This window comes from Lissotriton vulgaris, chromosome 8 (genome assembly GCF_964263255.1).
Source record: "Lissotriton vulgaris chromosome 8, aLisVul1.2, whole genome shotgun sequence".
In the NCBI taxonomy this organism is placed as follows: Eukaryota; Metazoa; Chordata; class Amphibia; order Caudata; family Salamandridae; genus Lissotriton; species Lissotriton vulgaris.
The window spans coordinates 155,689,674-155,705,312 of NC_141696.1; the positions used below are offsets into that span (position 1 = coordinate 155,689,674).

Sequence of the window (15,639 nt, forward strand, 5' to 3'; positions counted from 1 at the left end):
CAGATTCATGCAGGATTTATAGATCCTTGCTGGATACAAGAGAGCAGACCTTGTTTCAGATCAACTGTCCCTAGCAGGGAACGTCTGAGCACATGCAGTCTTTTGCTCTCTAGCCCCTGGCCTGGGACTTACCCTCACTGGCTGAGGCGTGAATTTCTGCATACCAACGTTGCATAGATGGTACGTTTGTGGTCGGTTTGGGATGGGTGGGAGGTCAAAAGCAGGGAAAAGTATGTCGCCTTCACTTCTAGTCTCCTCTTCTAGGCCTACCTGCCGTTCACTCACTCTGTCTTTGTTTCATTCTCTCCTTCCTCAACACCCCTTCTCACTCACTCGCTCTATCACTTGTGCTCTTTCCCCTTGCTCTGCATTTCATAGTGGAAACATCTCTTGAATGGAGCATTAGAAAATGAGGTTACATAAAATTAACAATCTACTTATTGGAAACCAAAAATATCACAAGACTGAATGTAACCCATTTCATTAATAAAAGGGACTTTTTAAGCACCCCCCAAAAAACACATAAAACACCACGAGTGCTAGAAGAATATTATACGAGCTTGAAGACAGAATTGGGCAAATTAATTTGCAGTTGAAACTGAAGTTTGTTACTTATTCAGATATTATATGCACTGCCAATTTTTAGCTGAGATTCTAAAAGAACTCAGAGACAAAATGGACTTAAAGTTTTGTCAGAAGTGGGATTCGAACCCACGCCTCCAGGAGAGACTGCGGCCTTAACGCAGCGTCTTAGACCACTCGGCCATCCTGACCACATTTGCTTGATCATCTACATAGAGGGAAAGATATTGTGAACCAAAAAAAGCACTCATCTTAGGTCATGAGTGGCTAGAGCAAGAAAAAAACTCACTGCACTTTTCCAAGTAGACAACCATATAAGCCCATGTGAGGGAAATGATCAGATTTTTTTCTCTCTCAAGAAAAAAGTAGAGTAAACACACAATTGTCAGAAGTGGGATTTGAACCCACGCCTCCAGAAGAGACTGCGACCTGAACGCAGCGCCTTAGACCACTCGGCCATCCTGACTTGCATTTGTGGAACCTTCCACAGGCCAGACAGCCATGCAAGTGGGGTACCGAAAAGGCATGCCCTCAATTTATTTATCCTATTATAAGTACTTCCAACAGATCTTTGAACAATCCATAGAGAGCAGTACTTATGAAGAACTCTTTAGACCTTTAAGGCGTACAAAGAGAAAGTGCTATTAACCAGCCACTTGAAAGGCCCAAAGCTGCTTTGAAATTGAGTCAACAGCCACCTCTTGGCTAGCTAAAGCAAATTCAACAAGGAATTTCAATGTCACAACATAGGGTGGAATACGCAAATCTAAGCAGCCCCTGCTCACAGCCCTGAGGAAATTGCCGTAAGTGTGCTGGAGTCCAACTGTCTACCAGATGCTAGGCATTCTTCCATATTTGCATGGCCTGTCTGGCCAGGGCATACAAGAGCATGACTCTTCCAGATGAGCTCTTACATGGGTCCTATGCTCATATAGTAAGGACTGCACTTTGTCAGCAAGACTTTATACAACCGAAATATATGAGAAACCCCAGCTCTCTTGACTAGATGAGGACGGAATCACATCCTAGGTGAAGACCAACAGATGCAACTTCCATCAGATGTTAACCTGAAAAAGGAGATTACATCTCCAAAAGTCATGTCAGTAGTGGGATTCGAACCCACGCCTCCAGAGGAGACTGCGGCCTAAACACAGCGCCTTAGACCACTCGGCCATCCTGACAGTGCAGAGTCTTAAGAAATGTATAAAAGTCACTCAGAAATTTCTGCCTCCATGCAAGCCTGAAATAATTTAAACCTTCAAACACAAGGTGCAACTTTATGCACAGGACAATAAACACAGAAGATCACATGTGAAAGCATTTCATTTCACAGGTGTACAATTTTTATGCTTTTAGAATACCTCATACCTCTCACCAGCTATTTAGGGTCCTGTATCCTACTCACAAAATTACCTTGCCTGCGACCTCTCTCTCTACACAAACAACTACTGCACAGGAAGTAGGAAGGCAGAAGGTGGGGCATATTATGCAAATGTATGCTGTCATTGTGCCTTGCAGATTCATGCAGGATTTATAGATCCTTGCTGGATACAAGAGAGCAGACCTTGTTTCAGATCAACTGTCCCTAGCAGGGAACGTCTGAGCACATGCAGTCTTTTGCTCTCTAGCCCCTGGCCTGGGACTTACCCTCACTGGCTGAGGCGTGAATTTCTGCATACCAACGTTGCATAGATGGTACGTTTGTGGTCGGTTTGGGATGGGTGGGAGGTCAAAAGCAGGGAAAAGTATGTCGCCTTCACTTCTAGTCTCCTCTTCTAGGCCTACCTGCCGTTCACTCACTCTGTCTTTGTTTCATTCTCTCCTTCCTCAACACCCCTTCTCACTCACTCGCTCTATCACTTGTGCTCTTTCCCCTTGCTCTGCATTTCATAGTGGAAACATCTCTTGAATGGAGCATTAGAAAATGAGGTTACATAAAATTAACAATCTACTTATTGGAAACCAAAAATATCACAAGACTGAATGTAACCCATTTCATTAATAAAAGGGACTTTTTAAGCACCCCCCAAAAAACACATAAAACACCACGAGTGCTAGAAGAATATTATACGAGCTTGAAGACAGAATTGGGCAAATTAATTTGCAGTTGAAACTGAAGTTTGTTACTTATTCAGATATTATATGCACTGCCAATTTTTAGCTGAGATTCTAAAAGAACTCAGAGACAAAATGGACTTAAAGTTTTGTCAGAAGTGGGATTCGAACCCACGCCTCCAGGAGAGACTGCGGCCTTAACGCAGCGCCTTAGACCACTCGGCCATCCTGACCACATTTGCTTGATCATCTACATAGAGGGAAAGATATTGTGAACCAAAAAAAGCACTCATCTTAGGTCATGAGTGGCTAGAGCAAGAAAAAAACTCACTGCACTTTTCCAAGTAGACAACCATATAAGCCCATGTGAGGGAAATGATCAGATTTTTTTCTCTCTCAAGAAAAAAGTAGAGTAAACACACAATTGTCAGAAGTGGGATTTGAACCCACGCCTCCAGAAGAGACTGCGACCTGAACGCAGCGCCTTAGACCACTCGGCCATCCTGACTTGCATTTGAGGAACCTTCCACAGGCCAGACAGCCATGCAAGTGGGGTACCGAAAAGGCATGCCCTCAATTTATTTATCCTATTATAAGTACTTCCAACAGATCTTTGAACAATCCATAGAGAGCAGTACCTATGAAGAACTCTTTAGACCTTTAAGGCGTACAAAGAGAAAGTGCTATTAACCAGCCACTTGAAAGGCCCAAAGCTGCTTTGAAATTGAGTCAACAGCCACCTCTTGGCTAGCTAAAGCAAATTCAACAAGGAATTTCAATGTCACAACATAGGGTGGAATACGCAAATCTAAGCAGCCCCTGATCACAGCCCTGAGGAAATTGCCGTAAGTGTGCTGGAGTCCAACTGTCTACCAGATGCTAGGCATTCTTCCATATTTGCATGGCCTGTCTGGCCAGGGCATACAAGAGCATGACTCTTCCAGATGAGCTCTTACATGGGTCCTATGCTCATATAGTAAGGACTGCACTTTGTCAGCAAGACTTTATACAACCGAAATATATGAGAAACCCCAGCTCTCTTGACTAGATGAGGACGGAATCACATCCCAGGTGAAGACCAACAGATGCAACTTCCATCAGATGTTAACCTGAAAAAGGAGATTACATCTCCAAAAGTCATGTCAGAAGTGGGATTCGAACCCACGCCTCCAGAGGAGACTGCGGCCTAAACACAGCGCCTTAGACCACTCGGCCATCCTGACAGTGCAGAGTCTTAAGAAATGTATAAAAGTCACTCAGAAATTTCTGCCTCCATGCAAGCCTGAAATAATTTAAACCTTCAAACACAAGGTGCAACTTTATGCACAGGACAATAAACACAGAAGATCACATGTGAAAGCATTTCATTTCACAGGTGTACAATTTTTATGCTTTTAAAATACCTCATACCTCTCACCAGCTATTTAGGGTCCTGTATCCTACTCACAAAATTACCTTGCCTGCGACCTCTCTCTCTACACAAACAACTACTGCACAGGAAGTAGGAAGGCAGAAGGTGGGGCATATTATGCAAATGTATGCTGTCATTGTGCCTTGCAGATTCATGCAGGATTTCTAGATCCTTGCTGGATACAAGAGAGCAGACCTTGTTTCAGATCAACTGTCCCTAGCAGGGAACGTCTGAGCACATGCAGTCTTTTGCTCTCTAGCCCCTGGCCTGGGACTTACCCTCACTGGCTGAGGCGTGAATTTCTGCATACCAACGTTGCATAGATGGTACGTTTGTGGTCGGTTTGGGATGGGTGGGAGGTCAAAAGCATGGAAAAGTATGTCGCCTTCACTTCTAGTCTCCTCTTCTAGGCCTACCTGCCGTTCACTCACTCTGTCTTTGTTTCATTCTCTCCTTCCTCAACACCCCTTCTCACTCACTCGCTCTATCACTTGTGCTCTTTCCCCTTGCTCTGCATTTCATAGTGGAAACATCTCTTGAATGGAGCATTAGAAAATGAGGTTACATAAAATTAACAATCTACTTATTGGAAACCAAAAATATCACAAGACTGAATGTAACCCATTTCATTAATAAAAGGGACTTTTTAAGCACCCCCCAAAAAACACATAAAACACGACGAGTGCTAGAAGAATATTATACGAGCTTGAAGACAGAATTGGGCAAATTAATTTGCAGTTGAAACTGAAGTTTGTTACTTATTCAGATATTATATGCACTGCCAATTTTTAGCTGAGATTCTAAAAGAACTCAGAGACAAAATGGACTTAAAGTTTTGTCAGAAGTGGGATTCGAACCCACGCCTCCAGGAGAGACTGCGGCCTTAACGCAGCGCCTTAGACCACTCGGCCATCCTGACCACATTTGCTTGATCATCTACAGAGAGGGAAAGATATTGTGAACCAAAAAAAGCACACATCTTAGGTCATGAGTGGCTAGAGCAAGAAAAAAACTCACTGCACTTTTCCAAGTAGACAACCATATAAGCCCATGTGAGGGAAATGATCAGATTTTTTCTCTCTCAAGAAAAAAGTAGAGTAAACACACAATTGTCAGAAGTGGGATTTGAACCCACGCCTCCAGAAGAGACTGCGACCTGAACGCAGCGCCTTAGACCACTCGGCCATCCTGACTTGCATTTGTGGAACCTTCCACAGGCCAGACAGCCATGCAAGTGGGGTACCGAAACGGCATGCCCTCAATTTATTTATCCTATTATAAGTACTTCCAACAGATCTTTGAACAATCCATAGAGAGCAGTACCTATGAAGAACTCTTTAGACCTTTAAGGCGTACAAAGAGAAAGTGCTATTAACCAGCCACTTGAACGGAACAAAGCTGCTTTGAAATTGAGTCAACAGCCACCTCTTGGCTAGCTAAAGCAAATTCAACAAGGAATTTCAATGTCACAACATAAGGTGAAATACGCAAATCTAAGCAGCCCCTGATCACAGCCCTGAGGAAATTGCCGTAAGTGTGCTGGAGTCCAACTGTCTACCAGATGCTAGGCATTCTTCCATATTTGCATGGCCTGTCTGGCCAGGGCATACAAGAGCATGACTCTTCCATATGAGCTCTTACATGGGTCCTATGCTCATATAGTAAGGACTGCACTTTGTCAGCAAGACTTTATACAACCGAAATATATGAGAAACCCCAGCTCTCTTGACTAGATGAGGACGGAATAACATCCCAGGTGAAGACCAACAGATGCAACTTCCATCAGATGTTAACCTGAAAAAGGAGATTACATCTCCAAAAGTCATGTCAGAAGTGGGATTCGAACCCACGCCTCCAGAGGAGACTGCGGCCTAAACACAGCGCCTTAGACCACTCGGCCATCCTGACAGTGCAGAGTCTTAAGAAATGTATAAAAGTCACTCAGAAATTTCTGCCTCCATGCAAGCCTGAAATAATTTAAACCTTCAAACACAAGGTGCAACTTTATGCACAGGACAATAAACACAGAAGATCACATGTGAAAGCATTTCATTTCACAGGTGTACAATTTTTATGCTTTTAGAATACCTCATACCTCTCACCAGCTATTTAGGGTCCTGTATCCTACTCACAAAATTACCTTGCCTGCGACCTCTCTCTCTACACAAACAACTACTGCACAGGAAGTAGGAAGGCAGAAGGTGGGGCATATTATGCAAATGTATGCTGTCATTGTGCCTTGCAGATTCATGCAGGATTTATAGATCCTTGCTGGATACAAGAGAGCAGACCTTGTTTCAGATCAACTGTCCCTAGCAGGGAACGTCTGAGCACATGCAGTCTTTTGCTCTCTAGCCCCTGGCCTGGGACTTACCCTCACTGGCTGAGGCGTGAATTTCTGCATACCAACGTTGCATAGATGGTACGTTTGTGGTCGGTTTGGGATGGGTGGGAGGTCAAAAGCAGGGAAAAGTATGTCGCCTTCACTTCTAGTCTCCTCTTCTAGGCCTACCTGCCGTTCACTCACTCTGTCTTTGTTTCATTCTCTCCTTCCTCAACACCCCTTCTCACTCACTCGCTCTATCACTTGTGCTCTTTCCCCTTGCTCTGCATTTCATAGTGGAAACATCTCTTGAATGGAGCATTAGAAAATGAGGTTACATAAAATTAACAATCTACTTATTGGAAACCAAAAATATCACAAGACTGAATGTAACCCATTTCATTAATAAAAGGGACTTTTTAAGCACCCCCCAAAAAACACATAAAACACCACGAGTGCTAGAAGAATATTATACGAGCTTGAAGACAGAATTGGGCAAATTAATTTGCAGTTGAAACTGAAGTTTGTTACTTATTCAGATATTATATGCACTGCCAATTTTTAGCTGAGATTCTAAAAGAACTCAGAGACAAAATGGACTTAAAGTTTTGTCAGAAGTGGGATTCGAACCCACGCCTCCAGGAGAGACTGCGGCCTTAACGCAGCGCCTTAGACCACTCGGCCATCCTGACCACATTTGCTTGATCATCTACATAGAGGGAAAGATATTGTGAACCAAAAAAAGCACTCATCTTAGGTCATGAGTGGCTAGAGCAAGAAAAAAACTCACTGCACTTTTCCAAGTAGACAACCATATAAGCCCATGTGAGGGAAATGATCAGATTTTTTTCTCTCTCAAGAAAAAAGTAGAGTAAACACACAATTGTCAGAAGTGGGATTTGAACCCACGCCTCCAGAAGAGACTGCGACCTGAACGCAGCGCCTTAGACCACTCGGCCATCCTGACTTGCATTTGAGGAACCTTCCACAGGCCAGACAGCCATGCAAGTGGGGTACCGAAAAGGCATGCCCTCAATTTATTTATCCTATTATAAGTACTTCCAACAGATCTTTGAACAATCCATAGAGAGCAGTACCTATGAAGAACTCTTTAGACCTTTAAGGCGTACAAAGAGAAAGTGCTATTAACCAGCCACTTGAAAGGCCCAAAGCTGCTTTGAAATTGAGTCAACAGCCACCTCTTGGCTAGCTAAAGCAAATTCAACAAGGAATTTCAATGTCACAACATAGGGTGGAATACGCAAATCTAAGCAGCCCCTGATCACAGCCCTGAGGAAATTGCCGTAAGTGTGCTGGAGTCCAACTGTCTACCAGATGCTAGGCATTCTTCCATATTTGCATGGCCTGTCTGGCCAGGGCATACAAGAGCATGACTCTTCCAGATGAGCTCTTACATGGGTCCTATGCTCATATAGTAAGGACTGCACTTTGTCAGCAAGACTTTATACAACCGAAATATATGAGAAACCCCAGCTCTCTTGACTAGATGAGGACGGAATCACATCCCAGGTGAAGACCAACAGATGCAACTTCCATCAGATGTTAACCTGAAAAAGGAGATTACATCTCCAAAAGTCATGTCAGAAGTGGGATTCGAACCCACGCCTCCAGAGGAGACTGCGGCCTAAACACAGCGCCTTAGACCACTCGGCCATCCTGACAGTGCAGAGTCTTAAGAAATGTATAAAAGTCACTCAGAAATTTCTGCCTCCATGCAAGCCTGAAATAATTTAAACCTTCAAACACAAGGTGCAACTTTATGCACAGGACAATAAACACAGAAGATCACATGTGAAAGCATTTCATTTCACAGGTGTACAATTTTTATGCTTTTAAAATACCTCATACCTCTCACCAGCTATTTAGGGTCCTGTATCCTACTCACAAAATTACCTTGCCTGCGACCTCTCTCTCTACACAAACAACTACTGCACAGGAAGTAGGAAGGCAGAAGGTGGGGCATATTATGCAAATGTATGCTGTCATTGTGCCTTGCAGATTCATGCAGGATTTCTAGATCCTTGCTGGATACAAGAGAGCAGACCTTGTTTCAGATCAACTGTCCCTAGCAGGGAACGTCTGAGCACATGCAGTCTTTTGCTCTCTAGCCCCTGGCCTGGGACTTACCCTCACTGGCTGAGGCGTGAATTTCTGCATACCAACGTTGCATAGATGGTACGTTTGTGGTCGGTTTGGGATGGGTGGGAGGTCAAAAGCATGGAAAAGTATGTCGCCTTCACTTCTAGTCTCCTCTTCTAGGCCTACCTGCCGTTCACTCACTCTGTCTTTGTTTCATTCTCTCCTTCCTCAACACCCCTTCTCACTCACTCGCTCTATCACTTGTGCTCTTTCCCCTTGCTCTGCATTTCATAGTGGAAACATCTCTTGAATGGAGCATTAGAAAATGAGGTTACATAAAATTAACAATCTACTTATTGGAAACCAAAAATATCACAAGACTGAATGTAACCCATTTCATTAATAAAAGGGACTTTTTAAGCACCCCCCAAAAAACACATAAAACACGACGAGTGCTAGAAGAATATTATACGAGCTTGAAGACAGAATTGGGCAAATTAATTTGCAGTTGAAACTGAAGTTTGTTACTTATTCAGATATTATATGCACTGCCAATTTTTAGCTGAGATTCTAAAAGAACTCAGAGACAAAATGGACTTAAAGTTTTGTCAGAAGTGGGATTCGAACCCACGCCTCCAGGAGAGACTGCGGCCTTAACGCAGCGCCTTAGACCACTCGGCCATCCTGACCACATTTGCTTGATCATCTACAGAGAGGGAAAGATATTGTGAACCAAAAAAAGCACACATCTTAGGTCATGAGTGGCTAGAGCAAGAAAAAAACTCACTGCACTTTTCCAAGTAGACAACCATATAAGCCCATGTGAGGGAAATGATCAGATTTTTTCTCTCTCAAGAAAAAAGTAGAGTAAACACACAATTGTCAGAAGTGGGATTTGAACCCACGCCTCCAGAAGAGACTGCGACCTGAACGCAGCGCCTTAGACCACTCGGCCATCCTGACTTGCATTTGTGGAACCTTCCACAGGCCAGACAGCCATGCAAGTGGGGTACCGAAACGGCATGCCCTCAATTTATTTATCCTATTATAAGTACTTCCAACAGATCTTTGAACAATCCATAGAGAGCAGTACCTATGAAGAACTCTTTAGACCTTTAAGGCGTACAAAGAGAAAGTGCTATTAACCAGCCACTTGAACGGAACAAAGCTGCTTTGAAATTGAGTCAACAGCCACCTCTTGGCTAGCTAAAGCAAATTCAACAAGGAATTTCAATGTCACAACATAAGGTGAAATACGCAAATCTAAGCAGCCCCTGATCACAGCCCTGAGGAAATTGCCGTAAGTGTGCTGGAGTCCAACTGTCTACCAGATGCTAGGCATTCTTCCATATTTGCATGGCCTGTCTGGCCAGGGCATACAAGAGCATGACTCTTCCATATGAGCTCTTACATGGGTCCTATGCTCATATAGTAAGGACTGCACTTTGTCAGCAAGACTTTATACAACCGAAATATATGAGAAACCCCAGCTCTCTTGACTAGATGAGGACGGAATAACATCCCAGGTGAAGACCAACAGATGCAACTTCCATCAGATGTTAACCTGAAAAAGGAGATTACATCTCCAAAAGTCATGTCAGAAGTGGGATTCGAACCCACGCCTCCAGAGGAGACTGCGGCCTAAACACAGCGCCTTAGACCACTCGGCCATCCTGACAGTGCAGAGTCTTAAGAAATGTATAAAAGTCACTCAGAAATTTCTGCCTCCATGCAAGCCTGAAATAATTTAAACCTTCAAACACAAGGTGCAACTTTATGCACAGGACAATAAACACAGAAGATCACATGTGAAAGCATTTCATTTCACAGGTGTACAATGTTTATGCTTTTAGAATACCTCATACCTCTCACTAGCTATTTAGGGTCCTGTATCCTACTCACAAAATTACCTTGCCTGCGACCTCTCTCTCTACACAAACAACTACTGCACAGGAAGTAGGAAGGCAGAAGGTGGGGCATATTATGCAAATGTATGCTGTCATTGTGCCTTGCAGATTCATGCAGGATTTCTAGATCCTTGCTGGATACAAGAGAGCAGACCTTGTTTCAGATCAACTGTCCCTAGCAGGGAACGTCTGAGCACATGCAGTCTTTTGCTCTCTAGCCCCTGGCCTGGGACTTACCCTCACTGGCTGAGGCGTGAATTTCTGCATACCAACGTTGCATAGATGGTACGTTTGTGGTCGGTTTGGGATGGGTGGGAGGTCAAAAGCAGGGAAAAGTATGTCGCCTTCACTTCTAGTCTCCTCTTCTAGGCCAACCTGCCGTTCACTCACTCTGTCTTTGTTTCATTCTCTCCTTCCTCAACACCCCTTCTCACTCACTCGCTCTATCACTTGTGCTCTTTCCCCTTGCTCTGCATTTCATAGTGGAAACATCTCTTGAATGGAGCATTAGAAAATGAGGTTACATAAAATTAACAATCTACTTATTGGAAACCAAAAATATCACAAGACTGAATGTAACCCATTTCATTAATAAAAGGGACTTTTTAAGCACCCCCCAAAAAACACATAAAACACCACGAGTGCTAGAAGAATATTATACGAGCTTGAAGACAGAATTGGGCAAATTAATTTGCAGTTGAAACTGAAGTTTGTTACTTATTCAGATATTATATGCACTGCCAATTTTTAGCTGAGATTCTAAAAGAACTCAGAGACAAAATGGACTTAAAGTTTTGTCAGAAGTGGGATTCGAACCCACGCCTCCAGGAGAGACTGCGGCCTTAACGCAGCGCCTTAGACCACTCGGCCATCCTGACCACGTTTGCTTGATCATCTACAGAGAGGGAAAGATATTGTGAACCAAAAAAAGCACACAACTTAGGTCATGAGTGGCTAGAGCAAGAAAAAAACTCACTGCACTTTTCCAAGTAGACATCCATATAAGCCCATGTGAGGGAAATGATCTGATTTTTTCTCTCCCAAGAAAAAAGTAGAGTAAACACACAATTGTCAGAAGTGGGATTTGAACCCACGCCTCCAGAAGAGACTGCGACCTGAACGCAGCGCATTAGACCACTCGGCCATCCTGACTTGCATTTGTGGAACATTCCACAGGCCAGACAGCCATGCAAGTGGGGTACCGAAAAGGCATGCCCTCAATTTATTTATCCTATTATAAGTACTTCCAACAGATCTTTGAACAATCCATAGAGAGCAGTACCTATGAAGAACTCTTTAGACCTTTAAGGCGTACAAAGAGAAAGTGCTATTAACCAGCCACTTGAAAGGCCCAAAGCTGCTTTGAAATTGAGTCAACAGCCACCTCTTGGCTAGCTAAAGCAAATTCAACAAGGAATTTCAATGTCACAACATAGGGTGGAATACGCAAATCTAAGCAGCCCCTGATCACAGCCCTGAGGAAATTGCCGTAAGTGTGCTGGAGTCCAACTGTCTACCAGATGCTAGGCATTCTTCCATATTTGCATGGCCTGTCTGGCCAGGGCATACAAGAGCATGACTCTTCCAGATGAGCTCTTACATGGGTCCTATGCTCATATAGTAAGGACTGCACTTTGTCAGCAAGACTTTATACAACCGAAATATATGAGAAACCCCAGCTCTCTTGACTAGATGAGGACGGAATCACATCCCAGGTGAAGACCAACAGATGCAACTTCCATCAGATGTTAACCTGAAAAAGGAGATTACATCTCCAAAAGTCATGTCAGAAGTGGGATTCGAACCCACGCCTCCAGAGGAGACTGCGTCCTAAACACAGCACCTTAGACCACTCGGCCATCCTGACAGTGCAGAGTCTTAAGAAATGTATAAAAGTCACTCAGAAATTTCTGCCTCCATGCAAGCCTGAAATAATTTAAACCTTCAAACACAAGGTGCAACTTTATGCACAGGACAATAAACACAGAAGATCACATGTGAAAGCATTTCATTTCACAGGTGTACAATTTTTATGCTTTTAAAATACCTCATACCTCTCACCAGCTATTTAGGGTCCTGTATCCTACTCACAAAATTACCTTGCCTGCGACCTCTCTCTCTACACAAACAACTACTGCACAGGAAGTAGGAAGGCAGAAGGTGGGGCATATTATGCAAATGTATGCTGTCATTGTGCCTTGCAGATTCATGCAGGATTTCTAGATCCTTGCTGGATACAAGAGAGCAGACCTTGTTTCAGATCAACTGTCCCTAGCAGGGAACGTCTGAGCACATGCAGTCTTTTGCTCTCTAGCCCCTGGCCTGGGACTTACCCTCACTGGCTGAGGCGTGAATTTCTGCATACCAACGTTGCATAGATGGTACGTTTGTGGTCGGTTTGGGATGGGTGGGAGGTCAAAAGCATGGAAAAGTATGTCGCCTTCACTTCTAGTCTCCTCTTCTAGGCCTACCTGCCGTTCACTCACTCTGTCTTTGTTTCATTCTCTCCTTCCTCAACACCCCTTCTCACTCACTCGCTCTATCACTTGTGCTCTTTCCCCTTGCTCTGCATTTCATAGTGGAAACATCTCTTGAATGGAGCATTAGAAAATGAGGTTACATAAAATTAACAATCTACTTATTGGAAACCAAAAATATCACATGACTGAATGTAACCCATTTCATTAATAAAAGGGACTTTTTAAGCACCCCCCAAAAAACACATAAAACACGACGAGTGCTAGAAGAATATTATACGAGCTTGAAGACAGAATTGGGCAAATTAATTTGCAGTTGAAACTGAAGTTTGTTACTTATTCAGATATTATATGCACTGCCAATTTTTAGCTGAGATTCTAAAAGAACTCAGAGACAAAATGGACTTAAAGTTTTGTCAGAAGTGGGATTCGAACCCACGCCTCCAGGAGAGACTGCGGCCTTAACGCAGCGCCTTAGACCACTCGGCCATCCTGACCACATTTGCTTGATCATCTACAGAGAGGGAAAGATATTGTGAACCAAAAAAAGCACACATCTTAGGTCATGAGTGGCTAGAGCAAGAAAAAAACTCACTGCACTTTTCCAAGTAGACAACCATATAAGCCCATGTGAGGGAAATGATCAGATTTTTTCTCTCTCAAGAAAAAAGTAGAGTAAACACACAATTGTCAGAAGTGGGATTTGAACCCACGCCTCCAGAAGAGACTGCGACCTGAACGCAGCGCCTTAGACCACTCGGCCATCCTGACTTGCATTTGTGGAACCTTCCACAGGCCAGACAGCCATGCAAGTGGGGTACCGAAACGGCATGCCCTCAATTTATTTATCCTATTATAAGTACTTCCAACAGATCTTTGAACAATCCATAGAGAGCAGTACCTATGAAGAACTCTTTAGACCTTTAAGGCGTACAAAGAGAAAGTGCTATTAACCAGCCACTTGAACGGAACAAAGCTGCTTTGAAATTGAGTCAACAGCCACCTCTTGGCTAGCTAAAGCAAATTCAACAAGGAATTTCAATGTCACAACATAAGGTGAAATACGCAAATCTAAGCAGCCCCTGATCACAGCCCTGAGGAAATTGCCGTAAGTGTGCTGGAGTCCAACTGTCTACCAGATGCTAGGCATTCTTCCATATTTGCATGGCCTGTCTGGCCAGGGCATACAAGAGCATGACTCTTCCATATGAGCTCTTACATGGGTCCTATGCTCATATAGTAAGGACTGCACTTTGTCAGCAAGACTTTATACAACCGAAATATATGAGAAACCCCAGCTCTCTTGACTAGATGAGGACGGAATAACATCCCAGGTGAAGACCAACAGATGCAACTTCCATCAGATGTTAACCTGAAAAAGGAGATTACATCTCCAAAAGTCATGTCAGAAGTGGGATTCGAACCCACGCCTCCAGAGGAGACTGCGGCCTAAACACAGCGCCTTAGACCACTCGGCCATCCTGACAGTGCAGAGTCTTAAGAAATGTATAAAAGTCACTCAGAAATTTCTGCCTCCATGCAAGCCTGAAATAATTTAAACCTTCAAACACAAGGTGCAACTTTATGCACAGGACAATAAACACAGAAGATCACATGTGAAAGCATTTCATTTCACAGGTGTACAATGTTTATGCTTTTAGAATACCTCATACCTCTCACTAGCTATTTAGGGTCCTGTATCCTACTCACAAAATTACCTTGCCTGCGACCTCTCTCTCTACACAAACAACTACTGCACAGGAAGTAGGAAGGCAGAAGGTGGGGCATATTATGCAAATGTATGCTGTCATTGTGCCTTGCAGATTCATGCAGGATTTCTAGATCCTTGCTGGATACAAGAGAGCAGACCTTGTTTCAGATCAACTGTCCCTAGCAGGGAACGTCTGAGCACATGCAGTCTTTTGCTCTCTAGCCCCTGGCCTGGGACTTACCCTCACTGGCTGAGGCGTGAATTTCTGCATACCAACGTTGCATAGATGGTACGTTTGTGGTCGGTTTGGGATGGGTGGGAGGTCAAAAGCAGGGAAAAGTATGTCGCCTTCACTTCTAGTCTCCTCTTCTAGGCCAACCTGCCGTTCACTCACTCTGTCTTTGTTTCATTCTCTCCTTCCTCAACACCCCTTCTCACTCACTCGCTCTATCACTTGTGCTCTTTCCCCTTGCTCTGCATTTCATAGTGGAAACATCTCTTGAATGGAGCATTAGAAAATGAGGTTACATAAAATTAACAATCTACTTATTGGAAACCAAAAATATCACAAGACTGAATGTAACCCATTTCATTAATAAAAGGGACTTTTTAAGCACCCCCCAAAAAACACATAAAACACCACGAGTGCTAGAAGAATATTATACGAGCTTGAAGACAGAATTGGGCAAATTAATTTGCAGTTGAAACTGAAGTTTGTTACTTATTCAGATATTATATGCACTGCCAATTTTTAGCTGAGATTCTAAAAGAACTCAGAGACAAAATGGACTTAAAGTTTTGTCAGAAGTGGGATTCGAACCCACGCCTCCAGGAGAGACTGCGGCCTTAACGCAGCGCCTTAGACCACTCGGCCATCCTGACCACGTTTGCTTGATCATCTACAGAGAGGGAAAGATATTGTGAACCAAAAAAAGCACACAACTTAGGTCATGAGTGGCTAGAGCAAGAAAAAAACTCACTGCACTTTTCCAAGTAGACATCCATATAAGCCCATGTGAGGGAAATGATCTGATTTTTTCTCTCCCAAGAAAAAAGTAGAGTAAACACACAAT

The 15,639-nt window shown here is 43.5% G+C and overlaps 20 non-coding genes across 20 annotated transcripts; all 20 read right to left on the reverse strand.

The window, feature by feature from the left end:
* Positions 1 to 690: 690 nt before the first annotated feature.
* On the reverse strand, positions 691 to 773 carry TRNAL-AAG (transfer RNA leucine (anticodon AAG)). Its single transcript has one exon. It is a non-coding gene; the product is annotated as a tRNA-Leu (tRNA).
* Positions 774 to 965: 192 nt separating this feature from the next.
* On the reverse strand, positions 966 to 1,048 carry TRNAL-CAG (transfer RNA leucine (anticodon CAG)). Its single transcript has one exon. It is a non-coding gene; the product is annotated as a tRNA-Leu (tRNA).
* Positions 1,049 to 2,787: 1,739 nt separating this feature from the next.
* Positions 2,788 to 2,870, reverse strand: TRNAL-AAG (transfer RNA leucine (anticodon AAG)). Its single transcript has one exon. It is a non-coding gene; the product is annotated as a tRNA-Leu (tRNA).
* A 192-nt stretch (positions 2,871 to 3,062) lies between these two features.
* On the reverse strand, positions 3,063 to 3,145 carry TRNAL-CAG (transfer RNA leucine (anticodon CAG)). Its single transcript has one exon. It is a non-coding gene; the product is annotated as a tRNA-Leu (tRNA).
* A 632-nt stretch (positions 3,146 to 3,777) lies between these two features.
* TRNAL-UAG (transfer RNA leucine (anticodon UAG)) lies at positions 3,778 to 3,860 on the reverse strand. Its single transcript has one exon. It is a non-coding gene; the product is annotated as a tRNA-Leu (tRNA).
* Positions 3,861 to 4,884: 1,024 nt separating this feature from the next.
* On the reverse strand, positions 4,885 to 4,967 carry TRNAL-AAG (transfer RNA leucine (anticodon AAG)). Its single transcript has one exon. It is a non-coding gene; the product is annotated as a tRNA-Leu (tRNA).
* Positions 4,968 to 5,158: 191 nt separating this feature from the next.
* On the reverse strand, positions 5,159 to 5,241 carry TRNAL-CAG (transfer RNA leucine (anticodon CAG)). Its single transcript has one exon. It is a non-coding gene; the product is annotated as a tRNA-Leu (tRNA).
* A 632-nt stretch (positions 5,242 to 5,873) lies between these two features.
* Positions 5,874 to 5,956, reverse strand: TRNAL-UAG (transfer RNA leucine (anticodon UAG)). Its single transcript has one exon. It is a non-coding gene; the product is annotated as a tRNA-Leu (tRNA).
* Positions 5,957 to 6,980: 1,024 nt separating this feature from the next.
* TRNAL-AAG (transfer RNA leucine (anticodon AAG)) lies at positions 6,981 to 7,063 on the reverse strand. The gene has a single exon. It is a non-coding gene; the product is annotated as a tRNA-Leu (tRNA).
* A 192-nt stretch (positions 7,064 to 7,255) lies between these two features.
* Positions 7,256 to 7,338, reverse strand: TRNAL-CAG (transfer RNA leucine (anticodon CAG)). The gene has a single exon. It is a non-coding gene; the product is annotated as a tRNA-Leu (tRNA).
* A 632-nt stretch (positions 7,339 to 7,970) lies between these two features.
* On the reverse strand, positions 7,971 to 8,053 carry TRNAL-UAG (transfer RNA leucine (anticodon UAG)). Its single transcript has one exon. It is a non-coding gene; the product is annotated as a tRNA-Leu (tRNA).
* A 1,024-nt stretch (positions 8,054 to 9,077) lies between these two features.
* On the reverse strand, positions 9,078 to 9,160 carry TRNAL-AAG (transfer RNA leucine (anticodon AAG)). Its single transcript has one exon. It is a non-coding gene; the product is annotated as a tRNA-Leu (tRNA).
* A 191-nt stretch (positions 9,161 to 9,351) lies between these two features.
* On the reverse strand, positions 9,352 to 9,434 carry TRNAL-CAG (transfer RNA leucine (anticodon CAG)). The gene has a single exon. It is a non-coding gene; the product is annotated as a tRNA-Leu (tRNA).
* A 632-nt stretch (positions 9,435 to 10,066) lies between these two features.
* Positions 10,067 to 10,149, reverse strand: TRNAL-UAG (transfer RNA leucine (anticodon UAG)). Its single transcript has one exon. It is a non-coding gene; the product is annotated as a tRNA-Leu (tRNA).
* Positions 10,150 to 11,173: 1,024 nt separating this feature from the next.
* TRNAL-AAG (transfer RNA leucine (anticodon AAG)) lies at positions 11,174 to 11,256 on the reverse strand. Its single transcript has one exon. It is a non-coding gene; the product is annotated as a tRNA-Leu (tRNA).
* A 906-nt stretch (positions 11,257 to 12,162) lies between these two features.
* Positions 12,163 to 12,245, reverse strand: TRNAL-UAG (transfer RNA leucine (anticodon UAG)). Its single transcript has one exon. It is a non-coding gene; the product is annotated as a tRNA-Leu (tRNA).
* Positions 12,246 to 13,269: 1,024 nt separating this feature from the next.
* On the reverse strand, positions 13,270 to 13,352 carry TRNAL-AAG (transfer RNA leucine (anticodon AAG)). Its single transcript has one exon. It is a non-coding gene; the product is annotated as a tRNA-Leu (tRNA).
* Positions 13,353 to 13,543: 191 nt separating this feature from the next.
* On the reverse strand, positions 13,544 to 13,626 carry TRNAL-CAG (transfer RNA leucine (anticodon CAG)). The gene has a single exon. It is a non-coding gene; the product is annotated as a tRNA-Leu (tRNA).
* A 632-nt stretch (positions 13,627 to 14,258) lies between these two features.
* Positions 14,259 to 14,341, reverse strand: TRNAL-UAG (transfer RNA leucine (anticodon UAG)). The gene has a single exon. It is a non-coding gene; the product is annotated as a tRNA-Leu (tRNA).
* A 1,024-nt stretch (positions 14,342 to 15,365) lies between these two features.
* Positions 15,366 to 15,448, reverse strand: TRNAL-AAG (transfer RNA leucine (anticodon AAG)). The gene has a single exon. It is a non-coding gene; the product is annotated as a tRNA-Leu (tRNA).
* Between the last annotated feature and the right edge of the window lie 191 nt (positions 15,449 to 15,639).